The 22,271-nt window shown below is 36.1% G+C and overlaps 1 long non-coding RNA gene across 1 annotated transcript; it reads left to right on the forward strand.

The window, feature by feature from the left end:
* Window positions 1-904: 904 nt before the first annotated feature.
* LOC132524305 (uncharacterized) lies at window positions 905-12,892 on the forward strand. Its single transcript, XR_009541843.1, has 3 exons — window positions 905-970; window positions 4,220-4,341; window positions 11,988-12,892. It is a non-coding gene; the product is annotated as an uncharacterized LOC132524305 (long non-coding RNA).
* The last annotated feature ends 9,379 nt before the right edge of the window (window positions 12,893-22,271 follow it).

The following is a 22,271-nucleotide window of genomic DNA, read 5'->3' on the forward strand; positions in this document are numbered from 1 at the left end:
AAGGAGGCTTCAACACCAAAAGTGGTAAGAAGTTTGTTTCAGGGTTACAGTAAGGCTTATGAAGCATAAAAGAGGAAGTTCCTAGAGCTTAATTCTCATTGGTTTGGACAAGCAGTTTACTTAGGTCATTGCTGATTGGCTACAATGTGCTGTGTCATCCTGACAAGGAAACTTCACTTACAGCTTAAGTATTTCAGTAAATGGACTTTTATGAGTTTTGCTAAGATCTGTGTGGGTCATTGGCTTGGAAGAAAAGGTAGGTCCTTGGCCTCCCTTTTGGTTTTTATATAATAAGGGATTATATTATTGTCCTACAGCTTCCTTTTTTATTTCTAGATTGGAATAATAAAGCATGGTGTAGTTTAAAAATTTGTTTCAATCTTGAGATATTTCCATGTAGGAACTGGTAAATACTTGACATAAGGAAAAAGCCTTGCTCTTGTTCTCCTGAGCTATCTTTGGTCTGAATTACAGTTCCCGTGGTAATGATATGACTCCCAAAGTGTAATATATTTCCTAAAACTATGCAATAAATTTAGAGCTGGCAGAGAATTCCCTGGGTCTGGAGAGACATCTCCATTGAGAGAGACAGATTCCTGAAAAACTGTTGACATATGGCTGCCTATTTCTACATGTATAGGCATGACTTTTGCCCAGAGAACTCATGACTGCCAGCTGTTTTTGACACATCGTGGCTGGTACCCTCCAACTCCCCTTTTGCCATGGACTAACATCATTATTGGAACAGTTGACTGCTCAAAAAATTATCTAGGTTCTGGAGGGTGGGGATGGCATGGGGCTAGGTGGTTTTACAAAGTGGTGGCAATCTGCCACCTTTTCTAATTCTACCTACCTCATCAACCATTGGTCTTGGTTTTTGCCTTATTACCTGACTACTTGATCCAGGTTTAATCAGTTAGTGCTTCACCTGTATACAAAGGCAAGTTGATGGACCATAAATCATTCACAGGTAGGCTGCCAAATTTTAATCTATGTGTAAAATTTATTTTTGTTTTCACTGAAGACGCCTGCTGTTATGTTGCTGTTTGTCATACTGACTTTTTAACCAAACAGGTTGTAAAACATGATATAGGGCAGTTTATAATTTAAGGGGTAAGGAACATAGTGTCATAATAACTCGGAGCCAGACCTACATAGTATTTACTTGGGTTATCAGATAGTTTTGTCGGGTGCACAGGAGAAGAGAATAGTTACATCAGGGAAAACAGCTCTGCTAAGCAACCACATATTCTACAGGATGACTGACTAAATAGCACAATAATTGTGGATCGTTTTTTATAACATATATTCTGCCATTTGCTATCTGTCAGTCAGTATTTGCCTCTTAACCCTTCCAAGTTGGAGAAAAAACAAGTCTAGTCTATTTATTCTAATACGCTTCTTTTGGAAATGAGTATACTCACAGCCAGAGGGAATGGTAAAGCAATTGCCCAAACTCATTGTTTTCTTGGTCAACCTAGGCAGACTGCCAATTGTGAAACCATGGAAATGTTAAAAAAAAAAAAAAAAAAGTCTAGATATTCATTCCCAGAGCTGAAATTGTTAGCATATCTGAAGCATCTGTATTGGTGGTAACTGTCAAACTTTGCATTGCAAAATTCAAAGCCAGAACTTGAGTGGGATATTAAATATGAGGATTCTGTTCTCAAGCACTGTAAAAAGTAAAAAAGAAACTAAATGCCCGAAGGCAAATATATTGCACTGACATTTGAAACTCTTCCAATAGATTTTATTTATTATGCTTTTTAAAAACAGAGAACTAGAAGTACACATTTCATTTTGCAAGGTGAGATATAGTCTCTCTATGACAATAAGAATGTAAAAATAAGGTATTTTATGTATTGAAATCCCAATGAATTTGAAAGTTGCAAATGATCTCTTTCAGAGGACCTCAGGACAATAGTTTAAAGACCTCTGGTGACTATATAATGATTCATATCCAGAAAGTGCTTGAAAATTGTTAAACACTGATGGTTTGTAATACAAGTTGAAATAGTCCAAATTGAAATGACCTCTGGTGAATTGGACTGGGGCTGAAAAAACTGTTTTGCCAGGGATCACGTTAAGTGAGTGCTAGCAAGCAGAGAGACAGGTGTTTCCTGTTCCCAACCACATGGCATAACCATATAGATTAGCTGCAGGGAATCTAGCCAGAATATTTTTTTAAACCTAATTCAATTTACCACCCCTCATATGGAAATTGGTTTAGGTTTAAATGATATTCTAAATAATTTGGAACTCATAATTAAGATTTATATGCTTTTCTTTATTCCTAATATAGCAATACAGTACAATATCCCAGAATCATAAATGATAATAACAGGATGGGCTCTTGAACTATCTCATTCAAAGTCTGTTAATATAGGCATTCTCTCTACTCTTGCCCTGGAAGATAAGCCACCATCCTCTGCGTGATCACTTCCAGTGCAGGGAAGGGAGGAAGAGAAACTCAAAGATGATTGAGATAGACAAATTCAGTCTTATAGACACCTCTGAGGCTACTGTTTCTTGCTGACTGTTCAGATATTTAAACTAGAGTTAAAACATTAAGTGCTGCATATGCAAAATGAGAAAACCTCTTATTTATACATCCTGCCTCTTTAAGTTGAGCATATATTAAATATATTAATGCCAACTTGGATTACCACACAATATTGCTTTTACATTCCTCAAAGAATTTTGTTATGTCTAACGGAACACTAAATTGGAAGGGATGTTTTCTAGGGATAGCACTAACAATGACATGCAGTGACTAAGTGTTATCTGTATATGTGTAGCTCTCATTCCCATGGAACACAGCCATCAATACACTCTGGGATGCTGAGCATTGCAGGGCCCTTAAGGAAGAGAATTTCCAGATTCTGTATCACTGCCCTGCCACATACTATAGTAAATCATCTGATTAGGTGTGTAAAAGAGTGACAGAATGAAAGAGGCTGACTGAGTTTTGTGGCACCCCATTGGGTTATAGACGGGGTATTCTTGGGGTGTCACAGAGGAGAGAATGACATAGGGAATTTCTAAAATAGCATTTGCTACGGGTTGAAGACTGTGTGGAAATGATGGTCCCCCAAAGGAACAGATTCCCCCCCCACACACATATTCTCTTCCTCTTAAGAACTAAAAAAGTAATTACAACACTATATTATCTGGGGTGCTATGAAGGTTCTAAGAAAGACGCATAGGTCTTATGCATAAATCTAGTGATGGGACAGCACAGGTCAGTGTTCCAGTTTGTGGGAGTCGGAGACTCATGAGTCAAATCCCAGCACCACTACTTAAGTCCCAGACCTTTGGACAATTTATTCAGCTCCTCTGTGCCTCAATTTCTTCATCTATAAAACAGAGATAAGAATCTGTAGTAAACAGAGTTGAGGTGATGAGTAAATGAGTATACTCTGGCACAGAGTTTTCACTCGGTGAACGTATTATTTTTATTATAAAAATATTCTTAAACGTCATTAAGGGTGTTCTATATGTTTTGTTTAGTTTCCACTTATAAGGGAACACACGTTTCTGGCTCTCTACTCTGCTTTGTGTGTAACTCTGGCTATGAAACCCTAAAAGATGTTGAGTATTTTGGTGGAAGAGGCAGAGATTTCCTTCTTTCCTCTTCTCTCTCTCTCTCTCTCTCTCTCTCCCCCCTCTCTACCTTGCCCCCATCCTCTGCTCCCCCCTCTTTATTCTTGCTGAGTCCTCAGTTTAGTGGGACCTCACAGTTAAGCACTGAGGATCTGCCCACACAGGTAGTAATTTCCTGGGCTGCAGGCTGAAAGCACAAAGACTGGCATGTGGTGGCTGGGACTTCCTCCACTCTGGACAGATGTGAGCGTAATTTTGGCCAAAAGGCAAGGGGGTGGGAAAGGGAGAGACTTCTCACGGCAGTGCTTTGCTGGTGTCTTTCAAGAGGGAAAAAAGATTATACCTCTAGGTTAAAAAGCAAGACTAAACCACAGTTATGTAATTTTGAAAGATTCCTAAATCTGTATTGGCATTATTTTTAAAACATTAAACTTCAAAGAAATAACCAAAGAATTTCTCCTGACCTCATACTACATATAGTCCATTAAAAATTCAATTTGTAAAACATATTTCAAATGGTTATTCTCAGGAGAATATGCCTCAGTAAAGACCAGACACATGGAATATTTCAACTGTGTGGGGCTCTTCATTTTTTTTTCTTTTTCTTCACATACAGGGTAGGACTTCTAGATGAATAAAGATATGGTGTATTTTCCAGGACTAAATTATCTTTGAGCTGTGATCAAGCATGAGAAATTTCCACCCTGAGGAAAAATATTTGAAGGTTGCAAAATGAATGTAAGTTCATGGGTAATACTACTTTTCTACTGTAAACATACTGAATTCCAAATATATTTTCAATGGAAAATACCCAGGAATTCCTAAGTTATGTATTTCCTGGGAATATATAGATTGGTGATCTTCATATAAATGTCAGTGTGGCAAAACCTTCAGAGATTTTCTAGTCCAAAGTTCCCATTCTGCAGATAAGTAAACAAAGACCTAAATGTATTCTAACTTTGTGACAGAAAATAGCTTTGTGTTTGAGTGCTAACTAAAGCCAACTGCTAGTGCCTGTGTGCAAATTTCTTTTGGGAAAGATGAAGAGGTTAAGTTCAGACTCAGCTGGAAAAGGTGCTGTGATCCAGTAGCAACTGCCCCAGACTCAGGATCAGGTGTAAGAAAGCAAGAATGTCATGTGGTTGCTGATGATTACCAACAGCAGAGCCTTTAAAATCAGTTAAGTTCTGGCAATGGCTCATGGTGCTGCTTCTGCTTTTCGAGTAAGTGTAGACTCATTTCTTAACATTTCTGCATGTCAATTTCCTCATCAATCAAGTAGGAATAAATTATTTATTGGGAAGAGATTTATTGATATAACCAGAGCTTTCTCTACAGTCCTAGATTTACGTTTCAGAATCAATGATCCTTTGTTTCATATTGGCTGACCTATTCTCCAGGCTGGATTTGGTAGCCCATGACTATAATGGTAAAAAAGACACTTGAGGGAAGCTGTGAAAAATTTGGTATGATCAAATATACCAAGAAAATGAAGAGCATTGAGCAAAAGTCACATGGAAGGAAAACATGAGGAATATCACTGTATATGAATGTAAATACTGCTTATAAGAAATCTGAAGAGCCATATAAAAGCCACCTCTGTGGAGCTTCCCCCAAGAGCAGGTTGGAGAAATAATGGTCACATCAAGCCTATCAGAGGGTGGCTGTATTTTGTGCTGGAAAAACAACACTTCCATAAGAACAGCAAATTGGTATCGCTGAGTGAGAAAAGTTGGAAGACTGCAGGTAAGCCAGGACCAGAATAACAAGCATGACAGTGGAAGCTGTCCTGTCAACAGTTTTGATAATGTGAAACAAAATAGAGGCATCAAAATAGAGGCATCAAAATAGAAACTTCTCTCCCTTTAAAGCTATAGATAAAATTTGAAAATACATATCTTACCTATAGGTTTATAGATAAAATATGGACTTTTCTGCTTCTGTGGACCATACATATGAGAAAATGTGCAACACCAAAGAAAGGCCTTTCAACCTGCTGTGGCTAGTATGAGTATCATCTTTGTGGCTATCTTCGGTAACACAGATAATTTCCAATAAATGTTGGGTTTTTAATAATGAAAATTGTTTCAGTGGTCAGTTTATACTTGATCCTGTTTTCCTGTTTCTAAGCTGTGGTATAAGAACTATATTGTAAAAAGTAGTTGTTGTGAGAGTTGTGAAGATGGAGAATTTATAAAATGACCAAGTGCAAAGGAAATCTATGGTTGAGAGAGAGGTGTAATCACATCCTCTCAACCTGGGGAGAAAGTGAAATGCAGACAGGCCATAATAATGTTACTAGAACTGCTCAAGCCCAGAAAATTCCACAAGAAAGACAATTTTTAGAGCTGAAGAGAACATTAAAATGTTACTATTTTAAACACACTTGTGTAAAACACGTTTGTCATGTTTGACTTGGCAGGTGAAATTGATATTTTTGTGTCACATGAGACTTTCTATTCTAACCTACCTAAGTATTTATTATTATTAGTTTTAAATATTTATTAAGTACCTACTCTATGCCAGGCACTGATAATTTCTTTCAACTATTTTTGATGATTAGGAAAAATAAATTTATGGCACCTCAGAGGGTAACTCCTCACTGAAGTGTAGCTATTATTTTTCCCACATCCAAACTGTTAGGAAGGGATAGAACATGAACTGGAATCAAGCCTGCTCTCTTTTTTCTACTACGCTATGTTTGAATTTCTGGAAGCTAGTCATATTATCTTAATAGTCTCCTGATGGATGACTCATTTTTACCTTTCATTTTTTTTCCCATCCCCGATTCTTATTTTCCCACTTTTCTATATTATTGTAGTCCCCCCCAAATAACCCATTACTTATTTTCATAATAAAAGCTACATTTATAGGTATTATTGTCTTTATTATCTCATAGCAGGTTAAAGGAAATTAGATACTAATGGCAGAAATTCATGTTTATTATGAGAGTAGGAAACACACACAAACACACACACACACACACACACACACACACCTGGTAATACCCTATTGTCTTATTTTTTAATGTAGACCATTAACTGGTAAAATTCTATAATATCTATCACTTATGTTGTATCATATATTATGGCATATATTAAACTATCAAAAGATGGCATTAGTCTTGAAGTTCCCTTTAAAAATGAGTTAGGGGACTCGAGTGTATGGTGATGTATGGTAAGTAGACTTTTGGTGATGATCACTTTGTAATAAACACAGATGTCGAATCATAACGTCAGCACCGGAAACTTACATAATGTCATATACCAAGTTTACCTCAATTAAAAAAATAAATAAGGTTTAAATATGCCATCAGTACAATGTGTTTATAAATGAATAAATATAAATCGGTCATTATACGGTGAATGAAGATCTGGTTAGTGTGTAAACAACTGGACAGAATAGACTCTCAGAGTAAGGGAAAATATTTTAAACAGAAACGACTTAAATTTTACTGTGCAAATGCTTTTGACTTTAATTAGGTCTCATTTGTTTGTTTTTACTTCCATTACTCTAGGAGACTGATCAAAAAAGATACTGCTTCAATTTATGTCACAGAGTGTTCTTCCTATGTTTTCCTCTAAGAGTTTTATAGAATCAGGTCTTATATTTAGTTCTTTAATCCATTTTGAGTTTATTTGTGTGTATGGTGTTAAAGAGTGTTCTAATTTCATTCTTATACATGTAGCTGTCCAGTTTTCCCAGCACCACTTATTGAAGAGACAGCTTTTCTTCACTGTAGAGTCTTGCCTCCTTTGTCATAGATTAATTGACCATAGGTGCATGGGTTTACAAAATGAAAAGACAGCCCACAAAATGGGAGAAAATATTTTCAAACGATGCCAATGATAAGGGATTAATGTCCAAAACATATCAATATCAAAAAAACCCCAACCCAATCAAAATATAGGCAGAAGACCTAAATACACATTTCTCCAAAGAAGACTTACAGATGTTCCAAAATCATATGAAAAGAAGCTCAACATTGCTAATTACTAGAGAAATGCAAGTCAAACTAACAATGAGATGTCACCTCACACTGGTCAGAATGGCCATCATCAAAATGTCTACAAACAATAAATGCTGGAGAGGATGTGGTTAAAACGGAACCCTCCTACACTGTCGGTGGAAATGTGAATTGGTACAGCCACTATGGAGAGCAGGATGAAGGTTCCTTAAAAAACTAAAAATTAGAGCTACCACATGATCCAGCAATCCCACTCCTGGGCCAATATCTGGAGAAAACCATACTTCGAAATTATACATGCACCACAATGTTCATTGCAGCACTGTTTACAACAGCCAAAACACGAAAGCAACCTAAATGTCCATGGACAGAGGAATGGATAAAGAAGATGTGGTACATATACACAAGGGAATATTACTCAACCATTAAAAAGAATGAAATTATGCCATTTGCAGCAGCATGGATGGACCTATCTTATCTTACCTTGCTTATCATACAAAGTCAGTCAGACAGAGAAAGACTATGATATTGCTTATATGCAGAATCTTAAAAAAAATGATACAAATGAACTTATCTAAAAAACAGATACAGACTCACAGACTTAGAAAACAAACTTACGGTTACCAAAGGGGAAAGGGTTGGGGGAGGGATCAATTGGGAGTTTGGGATTGACATATATACACTACTATATTTAAAATAGATAACCAACAAGGACCTACTGTATAGCATAAGGAACTCTGCTAAATATTCTGTAATAACCTAAGTGGGAAAACAATTTTTAAAAGAATAGATTACATGTATATGTATAACTGAAATCACTTTGCTGTACACCTGAAACTAACACATTGTAAATCAACTATATTCCAATATAAAATAAAAATTTACAAAAGATTTAGATTTTATACTATATTCCCATAGTTTTGTATTGTCAACAAGATAGCTTGCTTCAAACTGGAGGACCAAACATTATTTTACCCAGGAAGGCAAGTGGATGTTTATGAGGAAGCCGGCATGCAAAATCTTGTGTTATTTCCATTAAAGGGAATATTGTCCTGCCTAAGGTTCTTTTTTATTTTAATATTCAAAAACTATCCCTTAAACACTATCATTGTCAATCTCTTTATTTTCAGAAAATAATCATATGTGAGAATCGAAAGAAAAATATGTGCTGTATATTAGAGTTTCCTCAGTGAAACCTGTCATGTGCAAACCTCATTAATCTCATTTTTCATTTAATGGTCACTTATAGGAAGTTACCTTAGTTGTTTTTGTTTGGATTTGTTTTACTATGAATAAACTCTTTTTGGATGGATTAGATTAAAAACGCTAATATGAACTGGACGAAAAAGAAATGTAGAGCATCTTCCTCCCATACATGGAAGGAAGCTAGACATACAGTCATATTCCTATATTATATATGGCATATATTTATATTATTCAGTTTTATGATGGTTATTTTAATTTAAATATGAAATTACTATATGACTTTAAAAAATTAAAAATATAAAAAGGGAAGAGAATAATCATCCTAAGTCCACCACTCCAAAGTAATTATTAATATTTTATTTTCTTTTGTTGTTTTTCATCAATGGACTGCACAGTGTATCAAATTTTCACTTAACATTATACCATTATTAGCATTATCTCATCTCCTAAAAGTTCTTTGAAAATGTATTACCCACTTTTTGTCTATAACAAATGAAATTTAGTCATTCTATTATTAGACCTAGAGTTCTAGGTTTTGTTTATTGCAAATAGATTTACATTAGCTAAAAATAAAAAAAACTCTGTATATAAAATTTTATATACACATCGTTGATAACTCACTTAGAATAAATTCCTTGAAACAGAATTGCAGGGTACTAAATGATGATCATTTCTAAGGCTTTTGATACATTCAGTTTTTGTGTGGTCAACTGCTAGAATGCAGATTTGCTTTAATTCTATTTCCTTTTAGCTTGTTTTCATAATTTATACCTAAATCCTGAACAAGCCTAGATTTTGCTGCTGTTGTTATTATTTTTATAGAAGATGAGACTATTAATCTTGTATTTTCCTAAGTTATCACATGGTACGATTCATTTTTAAAATATGCTTTTTAGGTAAGATACTAATGTATCATCGCCATAAAATATTGGGATTCTGAATACTCTATGCATATTTTTGCTGATATCCATTATCCAGAAAACTCCTGTGGAAATAGTTCTCTCAGTTTATTAGAGGAAGCAAAAGGGCAAGTTCATTTCTGGAAGAGCTGTTCAGGGATGCAGAGGCCTAGTGCAGAATGAACAAATATTTGTTGAAGTGTGTAAATAAATAGTTGTTGAACTGAATGCTATGTAAAACTTATGAATCAAAAGCTCTCCCAGGATGGTTTATGGATCGCCATTAATTTTCTCATTATGAGATAAAAAATAGAGGACACTTACTGAAATATTTGAATTTAAAGGATCAGAAGTTGATACAACTGGACTAATCAGAAGTTGGTCCTGATCCCATGGAGGCACAGAACCACTCTTTGCCACTTTTTATTTTCCCATTATTGGCCTGTTACCTGTTCTGTCATCTAGTATCAACTGTCACTCATAAAATTGACACTACACCCTTATCTGGACCTTTAAGGAAATCATACTTGGTGGCTTTGTTGTCTGTGCAAATGCAGCTGTTGAAAAATCATATAACCCATGTAATCAGGATGACATTGTAGCAAACACACAAGAGAGACCTGGGTTACAATTTTCTGGTTCTCTAAAAAACAATTTCTTTTGTTGTCTTGCTGTTTTCAAGTCACCTTATTCTTAAAAGCTATATTCTCAAAATACTTAAACCGTGTAAATTCTCAGTGGTTAACTATAGATGTAGGGGAAATTATGCGTTGGAATAAAATTTCAAAAAAATCTCATAGGCAAAATTTGGGCAGTTCATTTTAGATCAATTCCAGAAAGGATGAATATTTTTGTGTGTGCAGTTCCAGATAATTTCACCATAGACATCATCTCTGAGAGCTTAGGATTTATGCTGATTTTTATTATAGTCATAATGAATCTGTCATATTGCTACTAGAACTGACACAGGGCACATTAATAGTCTGAGCAAACTGTATTCTTAAAATAACAACAGTAATAATAGTAATTCTATTTGGTGAAGGTTAAATTAATTGCTCATAGAAAAATATTACAAGAGACTTTGCCTCAGTTCTGTCTCTACTCATTATGAGCCTTTTATTCAACAATGTTATTTTGGTGTGACTGAGCTGGATGTTGAATAGAGTAATGGTAACAATGCCTATAAGTTACTGAGGTACTACTATGTGTCAAACCCTTCACAATTAAAATTAACAAAATCTCTGTATGTTCGACATTAGCAACCTATTTCTCGTATTAGGAAAACATGCTAAAACAATTAATCAATGTGTTTAAATCCCAAGGCTTATAAGTAATAGAATCAGGATTTCAAACCCAGATTTGAACGACTCAAAAGTCCTGCTCTTTTCCACTATGATACATTATTTTTACTTGATGAAAAGGATCCCAGCAATGTTGAATCAGAACTTAGTTTAAGTAACACACATATGACATCAGTGCTTGATGTGAGGAGAAGTATCATGTATTTTCTATGTGAAGTTAATGCATTGCAACAGCTGGAAAGTCACATCATATTTCTGTGAGACTCTAGACCCAGAGTGCCGAGGAATTCTTGCGTCTGTGTCAGTTGTTATGAAACCACAGAGCATGTGAGCCACAGGGCTAACAGCCTCACTCTTTGCCTATAATAATGCAGTTAAAGAATATTGGTCCAAAATTTGTCTCCACACAAAATAATCTGTGTAAACCTAGTTCTGTGTTTCCTCTCTCAACTATTTATGGAAAGATTTTTTCTTTTGGCTATATATCTTTTATTTGTTAAATGCTTACAGTATAGTAATACAGAAAACAACTTGAATAAAGTTTGTGACATGATCTTAGAAATATGATTTATGTTTATGGAGTTGCCTTATCATGGCTGGTGGCTGCAGCAATCAAAAAATTGTCAAAATCATGTTGCCATTATACTCCCAGTTTAAAGACAAAAATTTAGCCTAAAAAATATACATAACATGGCTTAGTAGTATAGACACAGCCATAGTATTCTCAGTCTAGGCTGAATTGCCTTAAATTGGTAAACAGTTTCTTCATTGCTTTTATTTTTTACTTTTTAAATAATTCTACATTTCTTATTGTATTAAAAAATATAAGCATAGTGAATATTTATTGTAATGAACAAAAAATTCAATATGTAATTATAAAGTTCCCCTCCCCCCCAATACTCTCAACCCCCAGCCCAAATGGTATCTTGTGATATATGCTATTTTTAATTTGTTCATATAATGCACTGAGGCAAATTCCAAGTACTAATTTATCTCCATTTTCTTTAACAGCATCATAAAATGTCAAAGGGTTCAAGCAAACGAATTTTCAAAAAATAAGTCTTCTGTTATGTATAATGTTGGTCAGAACTCTTAGTTACAAAGACAGAAATCAATTTGTAACAACTTAACCAATAATAAGTAATGGATTGGACATATATTGTGGTAGCACAGAGAACTGAAAGAAAAGCTAAACCACCAAACCTCAGACAAGACAACTCCAGAGTCAGACCAGTTCAAACCAGGCAACAAATGCCTGTAAGATTCTGTCTATCACTGGTTTCTATTTCTTCCTGTAAGTCATCTTTATTATCTTAACCATAGATGGACTTCTTCACGAGCTGGGGGTGGAAACAGCCATCTGCATCTCTGTCCTCAAACACTCTCACCTCTGAAGCTAGAGAAAGGGGACTACCTCTGCTGTTTAAAAAAATCCTTTCAAAAGATTCTGCCTTTCAAAAAAGGGCCAATTTGGGGTACTTGCCAACATGAACCACTATGGCTGGGGGAATAAAATATCATTTTTGACCCAGCTCGGGTCTCTGCTCTGTCTCCAATGCCTTGTAATGGACAATTCTCAACAAGTATTTATGGAATTAATATCCCAAAGACAACTTTATTAAAATAGGAACATTGAAAAAAAGCCCAAGTACTTAAAAAAATCCTGTGTCTGTTATCTGCAATGATGACTGTAATTTTACAACATGATGTATGTGTTCTCTGCAGTTACAATATTTTAAAATGTAATTCTGACAAGATTATTTCTACATAATCATCAAATCCATCATTTAATCAACCTGTTGTTTGTTATTTAAGATTAATTAAAAGGCAGATGACTGCATGCCCAGTTTATTGAGTGTGTGATAAAGTCAGCTCCTCAACTGGTTTAAAGCACTGAATAAACTTTTTTTTGAAAAGTAACAGTTTAAAATCTTTAATCTATCCTTCCTTCCTTCCAGAAACACTCACTGAACATATACTAAGTGTGAGGCCCTGGTCCAGGTGCTAGAAATAGAGCTGTTTATAAGACAAATCCTTGTTATCCTTGAGCTTATATTATAAGTAGAGGAGTCAATAAATACAAAACTATGCAAATCAATATCAGATATTGAAAAGAGTTATTAAGAAAGTACAGATACTAGAATAAAGCAAAAGAGTAATGGCGTATAAGGAGCTGATATCTTAGGCGTGGTGCCCAGGTCAGCTAGTTCTCTTTGAGTGCTGTTTGAGCAAGACCTAAATGAGGGAGAGAGACATGCAAGTAACTCAGGGCAAAGAGATTACGTGTATAAGGACCCCAAGGAAAGGATCCAGGGCTCGGAAAACTGCCAGATATCTACTGAGGATTGAGGAGGCCTGAGAGTGGTAGGAGATGGGGTTGGATCATGTAAGGCTTTATAGACTATGTAGGAAGTAAAACAATCTGATTTTTGTTTTAAATCTTCTCTATGACTGTTAGCTATCTATTGTGTTGAGACTATTTTGTTAGGAGAGCAGGTCTGCAGAGGGAAGTGGAGGGACTCCAACAATTGTAATTATTAATATATTAATTTTTGCCTAGCCTCTATTTTGCTAGCAACTTTTATTCGGTGACTTCAAATAAAATAAATTCTCTGCAAGAAATTTAAACTTCATTGCATCAAGCTAATTCTATGATTTAGTTGGGGGAACCACTAAGCATTGGGAATAAAAGTACAGAACACACTTAAGCAACTTCCAGTTAGATAGGGAAGACTGACAAATAAACAAAATGATTAATAGATTGGGACACTATGGTAAGACAGAAGGACCCCCTAAACCAGGCCTTAAAAAGGTGGGAGGGTCTAACAAGGCTTATTGAAAGATAACTTTTAAGTCAAAAATTGGTGGAGAGAAAAACATGTACAAAGACTGGAGGCAAAGTTGTAGGGGAAGTGTCTTAAATTCAGGAAAGGAAGTCAGCATGGCTGAGACAAAGGGCAGAGACGTTTTGGTTTGTGTGTTTGCTCTTTGGGATTTGGAGTCGAGAGGTAGAGTTAGGGAGGTTGGGGAAGGTAAGGAGCAAAGATAAGCATAAGTCAGTGAGAGAGACATAAAGAAAGAATTACTGATACCTGTTCAACTTCAACATTTGGGCAATGCCATCAGGCAGGTTACTATGAAAAATGACTGAACAGAGTAAGATGAAAAAATACTGAGTCCTCAAAAACCCACCATCACTCTCTGTGCCTACCAGTGAAGTATGTTCAGTCCATCCTGAAGGAGGGTGAACATAAAAGAGAAATCATGGGGGAAATCAATGACATCCAAAATCATATGAACTTTCCAAGAACAGATTCACAGCTGAAGTTAACACAAGTGAAGGCTTAAAGTTATATTGTATAAATAAAACAAACAGGTAGCATTATTTAATTTATAAAGAAGCATTTTGAATGAACTTTAGTGTGGTTCATCATTTTTTACACTTATTTTATAATGATTGAATAAATGCTTTTATTTTAAAGAAAAGTACCTTGTAGTCTTACTAATGACTTTGGATATCATCTTTGGAGCAATGGAAAGCCCTGAGGGGCTTTAAACAAATGGATCATATTCGTATTTCAGAGACATTTCTTCTATCTTTGTCACTGCGGTATTGAGAATCACTCAGAGCAATTCAAGATTGCGTGTAAAGACTAGATATAGGCTCAGTAGTAAAATATACACTGAAGAGATATTTAAAAGCCATTATTGAATGGAACTGGATGGTTAGGGGTAGAGTCAAGAGGAACTGAGGACAACACTCAGTTTCTGGCATTAATTTAGGTTCTACTAATTTAGACTCTGAAAATTTCATCAGGAGCCAGACTTAAACTGACTTCTCATAGGCTTTTAAAAATATTTCTCAATGCAAATTAATCGTGCCAACAAAATGGGGCAGAGAAATTTTAAAAAGAAGTGCTACTTACACGCAAAAAACTGTTATAGGTATATACTTTAATAATAAACCTAATGAAAGAACCCATTAATGTAGCTTTTAAATGCTTATTGAGATTAACACAATTACACTGAAATGGTAATTTAAATTGTTTATACATTTACATCTGCCTTCTATGTTTTTCTGGGTTAGTACGGCCTCATTGTATGTTTCATTCTATTATCATTCATAAAAGTATATGTGCAGATACTATTCTAAGGGGTATTGATGACTGCAAATTGGGTAGATTTAGCATGTTATTCTTAAATAGGTATTGATTAATGAGCAACAAGAAATTACCACTAGATACTCAGTTCTTAGGTGAGTTAGCATTGTTTAGTGGACCCATTCAAAACTGGCCTGTTGACTTTATATCTAGAGAGATATGAACGTATAGTATTAAAGACTGATTTCTTTTAAATACATGAATTTTCATAATCTAAGTCATGGTGTACCATACGTACAAATTAGTTAGATTGGCCCCCATGGGGTCATGATAAGAATTACATGAATTAATATAATTTCAATTATTAAAGGATTGAAATTCTAAAGCCCTAATAAAATACTACACTGTTGTAAACATTGGAATGGTGATTTTCACTCTTATTATTACTTCAGACATTCAGATATGATTGTTTTTTTCTATGTCCTTTGCCCTTGTTAGGCTTACATTTGAAATTTTAAAGAGTAAGAAAAGTTAATCTTTCAGTTGCCTATCATTAAATAGTTCTCTAAAGAAATAATATCCCGAGGAAAATAGATGCAACAAATCTTGCACTGAAAGGAATCTAAGGCAACATTCTCTTACTTCATGACTTTTCCTTGATGAACCCAGGTTTGGATAATGAGTGCTTAATGGTGTTTAACTTACTTAAATTATCTCCGCATAAAAATTTAATAAACTTCTCTAAGTTTCAATAAACCTTTTTAAAGGAAATATAGAGCCCAGAATATCTTAACAATTCATTGATATTGTTCATTTTTATCTTATGCAAACTGTAGGACCAGTTACAGCAATAATTCCAGATTCTTTTAGATAAACATCAGATTCTAATTACTGTAAACTGAAACACATCTAAGAAAACAATGTGTTTAATTTATGAAATTAAAAAAATACCCTACATCTGTTCTTGTGAGACACATCATCGCTTTGACGTCAGTGACCTAACTACATGCACGATTTTTTCTTGAATTAAAAAAAAATAAAGCACTCTGACGGTAGGTTTTAGGATCTTCAAAGTACTAGCCATTCCCAGGAAACAGTTCTATCATTTTTTAAGTACTACAAGTGTGTTATACACAAGGAAAAAAGATGAATGATTATCAAGTGAGTAGCCATTATCAAACAGTTTTTTTTAGGTTTATACAGCCTCTTACACTGTGTTATAAAAATAAAGCATGAAAACCCTGTGTGCTTTTAAAATGAATGAATTAAGTTGTGAAAATTTCAACTGGTTTGCTATTTAGAGAATCATCACACAACAATGCTACAATAAAACAATATGTAATATATCAAAAAAACCAAACCCCACTAATTTGGAAAGATACATGCACCCCAATGTTCATAGCAGCATTATTTACAATAGCCAAGACATGGAAGCAACCTAAGTGCCCATCAACAGATGAATGAATAAAGAATATGTGATACACACACACACACACACACTGAAATGCTACACAGCCATTAAAAAAAAATGAAATTTTGCTATTTGCAGCAATATGGATGGACCTGGAGGGCATTATGCTAAGTGAAATAAGTTAGACAGAGAAAGACAAATAGTGTATCAATTATATGTGAAAAATAAAAAATTCAACAAACTAGTGAATAAAACAAAAAAGAAATAGACACACAGATATAGAAAACAAACTAGTGGTTACCAGTGGAGAGGGAAGTGGGGGAGGGGCAATAGAGGGGTAAGGGAAGAAAAGGGTTATTATGGGGTTATATGAAATCATTTGCGTGAAACTTTTGAAAATTGTTAAGCACTATAGAATTTAAAGAATCTGTCATTCAATAAGAAAAACAATATGTAACATTTTTATATCTTGTAGGATAAAGCAGATAGACAAAATATTGAGTTTCTTCAGAAGGATTAATGGGTGAATTGATAAAACGAGTATTCTGTTTTCCTTTGAAACAAGTCAAAGATCATCTCAATTCATGGTGAGTCTGATCTTCCCATTGGTCAGACAAAGCAGCTATAGACACTCCTGACTCTCTTATTTATCTCACATTCTTTATCCAATCCATAAGTAGATACTGCTGGTTTTACTTTCAAAATATATTGAGACTATGAGTACATCTCAGTACCTCCACAGCTCTCACTTTGATCCAAGCCACCATCATCTCTAGCCTAAATTACTTCATGATTATTGCAACTATCTCTACCACACTGGCCACTACAGTCTGTTCACAGCACAGCAGAGTGATCCTGTTAAATAATTTATCTTTTGCATTTGAACCTCCCAATGGCGTCCCGTTTTACAGAGTAAAACCCAAAGTCGCTACAACAAACTTTAAGTTCAACCAACCCGTTCTCTTTTCCACTTCATTTCCTACAGCTCTTCCCCTTGCATATTCCACTTTAACAAAATTTGCCTCTTTGCTATTTCTCAAGCAAGGATGATGGTCACACTCTTGCCTCAAGGCCTTGGTGTTTCTCTTACCTCAGTACAGAGCACTCTTTCCCAAAATATTCACATTGCTTGCTGCCTCTTAAGATATTTTTGCAAACCTTACCTTCTCACAGCTCTGTCAGACCTTCCATGTCGGCTGGCGTCCTGGCAGAAATGAGTTGGTACCTCAATTTCAAGAGATCATTAGGGATTATTTGCAAAGACTGTGAAGTCTCATGGAAACTACGAAAGGATGGTGACGCTTCCAAAAATTAGCAACAGCTGGAAGCCATTACCATCCCTAGCATGAAAGCACCAGGGAGAGAAACTCTTACATGAAAGTAGAAAGAGCTGTAATATTGAGGAAAGTTACCTGACAGAAGCTTGTAGCTGTAAATAGTGAAACAAGGGTGCTAACAAACTGCACTTCATCAAGGGAATAAATACCCTGATCCTTCTCTCTCTTTTCATCCTATGATTAAATGGTGGGACCTTACATTTGCTGTTTGAATAAAGGCCAAAGAGTGAGGAATTCTGGGATATATACTCTGTAGAAGAAAGCCTCTGAGAGCACAGAGTGGGGGTAAAGAAAGCAGAGAATAGATCTCGTGGGTAAAATGGCAAATAATCACAGGTGTGCATCCCTTCCCCACTCCCAGAATCCACTTTTTAAAAAAATAATAGCTGTACAGACATAATGTTTTACGTGCCACAAAACTGACATTTTAAAGGTCAATTCCCATCAACAAAGATAAGTAGAAGTAATTGGCTTGCACCTGGAAAAATCAGCCATCTGTGCTCACTGCCGTATCTCAGGTCTATGTCATCTCTTCTCTCTGTTGTATTATAGTCCAGAGGAACCACAATCATCTTGCTGATCCATTATAAAGACATCATACCAGACTATTACAGTGTATCTAATGTGCTTGCTCATTTCTGTACATCACATCCAGCAAACAAAACTCTTCCACCTTTCCAGGTGCAGGTTAAACTGCTTCTACTTCTCTTTGTTGATGGGAATTGAAAAGAAAGTGATGTCTTATCAATGGCTGTATATCAGGTATCAAGAACTGATTTGCCACGATCATATCAAGAAGAGCAGCTGGGATTATCATCCTTAAGAAAATCAGCTGATCATCCTTAAGAAAATCCAGTCATTATCCAAGACACATTTGGTTTCCCAATGGCTAAAGAGACAAGTTAAACAGGGTTGTGAGAGGAATTACAAACCCTGCATTTTTCAAGACCTTAATGATAGTGTTAATCTCTGTAATTCTCCTATAGATGCAATGTTGCCTTGAATGTACTATTTTGGGTGGAGAGTAACATTTATAGAGGCTTCCACTAGAATTTTTCTATCATAATAGCACTTACTCCATGGTCAGGTAATTAATGTGGGGAGTTTGGCCAGTTGCTAAGTAGTATATACATTCTTACTGAGTGTGCTTGGACTGGGTAAATAACCACAGGATGGCTCACTGGTCTCACTGTGAGACAGATTCAGACCAAGACTCCATCTATCACTGTACTTCGATTAACCTCCACTCTAAGCTGTGGATATCAGTGGTATTTTGGGTTTCTAGGGATTAGCCTCAGTGAAGAGCCTCTGGGTAGGTCTAATAACCTTCTGAAAACTCTGTGTATTTTTATCTCTGGTATAGAGTTCTACCACCTTCTCCCTCCATTTGGACAAGACTGAGAGAAAGATTCATGGTACAACTTGTGGCCACATTGCAGCGGCCTTTTTCGAATACTTACAGTGAGTGGTCTTTGATGGTTTAGGCCTGCTTCTGGCACGTTTGACCAGGAGTTTCTTATTAAAATTAAACTCAAAGATCTCAGCTCCAATCTGTCATCTCCCATCATTATCTACAGAAGATCGTCATCCCAGAGCTTTCACTAATGCTTTGGAAAAGAGCATATCTTCCGGCCTTTCTGGGAACATAGGATGTGGCTGAGCAATTTGCACAAGTGGATCCACTCTGACATTCCTCAGGCCTTCACACGCCTTCCTTTGGAATGCCAGAAAGTACTGTCATTTCAACTTCATTGATAGTATTTCAGCACTGAGTTCAGTTTTCACTTGGTTAATGAACCAAGCCACTGTGAACTCTGCTCCCAAGTGCTTGAGCTAACATGTTAAATTCATTCCAGCTTCCCTAAGTTCAGCTAAAATCAATCTTATATTTTATTCTCTTTTTTCTCCTACTCTTGTAAATAATTGCCACTTATGTTGCCTAAACTCTTGACTATGCAACTAAGTAAGATCCTTTGTTTGAGCTGCCTTATCCTTGGAGAAGATTTTTCACTTTTATATCTTGCCTATGCTGAGATATAAATCTCCTTCCCATGGGCCTGGAAGTGAGGGGAACTGGTGTGAGTGACAACAAAGAGAATCTGTAACTGTTTGTAATTAGTAAAGTTATTGAAAGGTTTTTATAGAAGGGGAAGCTTGTTTCTCAGGGGATAGAGCGGAGGAAGAGTTTTCTCTTCCAGGGAAGGTTGAGAAAAATTGGAAAGTTCAAGGCTTTCTATCTTGTCTGCATCTGCCCAAATGTCTTTATACCACATCTCAGGGACTATTCCTACTAAGCCTATATCTTTCTCTCAGGAGAAGAGACTGAAAGTGTTGCATATTTAATTGGAATTGAAATTTTATAATGCTAGCAATCGGGCCTTGGGCTGAATCCTTAGCCATGTCTTTCCTGTGACTAAATAAGATAATTCTTTTATATTTCCTGAAAGCCAATTGATTTTCCACCCATGATTTGGGTTCTGAATTCAGGGCTTTCAGTGTATCTCTCTTTTTCACGCTTTTCAGTTATTGAGAAACGAGTAGCTCATCCCACAGTTTTTATAATCATCATCATCACCATCACCATAGTGACCAAAGGCTTCGCTACTGCAAGATTTGCAAATGCCTTATCCTCCACCAGCTTTCCATCCCATGCCACTACCAGTGATAATTTGAGTAATCCTAATACCAATGCAAGCCACAAATTGTGTCCCATTTTACTCCAACAAAGGGTTTCTTAGTTTGCGTTCTTTCAAATACATGAGCAATAGTTCTAAATCTAATGTAGAAGATCTATTTTGGGGTGCTGAAATTTGCTAAAAATTAAAGTATCAGAAATTGGCCAGGCAGGAAACAGTACACTCAAAACAGTATTTCAACAGTTCAGTGGAAGAACAATTTAAGTAGGTGTAAACAGAGTAAAGAGAAGCAGTAGGGGATGGCATGGCACCCAGAAAGATTCACTGATGAGAAACCCTTAAAATACTTAGGATTGGACTTCCCTGGTGGCGCAGTGGTTGAGAGTCCGCCTGCCGATGCAGAGGACACGGGTTCGTGCCCCGGTCCGGGAAGATCTCACATGCCGCGGAGCGGCTGGGCCCGTGAGCCATGGCCGCTGAGCCTGTGTGTCCGGAGCCTGTGTTCCGCAACGGGAGAGGCCACAACAGTGAGAGGCCCGCGTACTGGAAAAAACAAAAACAAAAACAAAAAAACACTTAGGATTAACAGACAAAGGTAGGAAATTAAGAGAAACTTGAGAGCTGTTTCCATAGTATACAAGTTTCCCAACAGTATACAGGTTTCCCAACAGTTTCCCGCTGGCTAGGCTAGTGCACCAAAGCCATGTCCCACAGCGGGTAGTTGGGAGAAATAAATAATCAGACTTCTCTCACTTCAAGTGAGAAGTTACTCTCTGACTGGTAACCTCCTTTGCCAAAATTCAACTAGAATCCAGAGGACAAGAGAGCCCGGATGATGCAGTCATAGAGATAGTTTTCCTGGGGCACAGTACAGGAAAATACTGTGAAGTGTAAAGAATAGATCTGAGTAAGAAAATGGGATATAACTAGCACCCTTCTCTGGCCTCTGACCTCCCTATTAAAATCTGCAACACTCCCTCCGCTGGCATTGCCTCTGTAGGCTTCCCTGCTTAATTTTTCTCCATAGCACATATCATCTTTAATAAAGTATATAGCTTGCTTACTTATTTTGCTTATTATCTGTCTCTTCTATTAGAATGAGAACTTCATGAAGTAGGAATTTCCCTGTTTTGCTCTATTCCCAGTGCCTAGAGTAGTGCTTGGTCCGTAATAGGCATTCCATAAATATTTGTTGAATGAAACTCTATTTCAGGCACAACCTCAATTGTTCAAGTTTAAGTACTCAAAAATTGTCCAAAGGCCAAAGGAAGAACCTGCACATATACTCTGCTGTAAATACAATGACCACTTTACAACTTAATATTAGATGAAAAATGTTCTCACGATATATTAAAACAATTTACAACAATAGTATGTCCATTTTTTTGACTCTGATGTTTTAGACTTATTAAAAGGCTAGTGCTTTAAGATTTTTAAAACGCTGATGACCATACAGGACAACCCAAATTAGCAGGTCAGATGGTAAAGAATTGAACATGCTGCCTCCTCCTTTTATTTTGCTATTATCCATCATCATATGGCTATTGTGTAGTCTTAGACACAGTAAGGAAGCAAAAAGCAAAAAATACCCTTACATTTGATTGTTTACACAACTTGGTGTGTATTGTGTCACACACTCTACATAAAAAGACCATAGGTTGTTTGTTTTTTTGTTATTAAGCTGCATGAGCTGCTTATAAATTTTGGAGATCAATCCTTTGTCAGTTGCTTCATTTGCAAATATTTTCTCCCATTCTGAGGGTTGTCTTTTGGTCTTCTTTATGGTTTCCTTTGCTGCGCAAAAGCTTTTA

This window comes from Lagenorhynchus albirostris, chromosome 8 (assembly GCF_949774975.1).
Source record: "Lagenorhynchus albirostris chromosome 8, mLagAlb1.1, whole genome shotgun sequence".
In the NCBI taxonomy this organism is placed as follows: Eukaryota; Metazoa; Chordata; class Mammalia; order Artiodactyla; family Delphinidae; genus Lagenorhynchus; species Lagenorhynchus albirostris.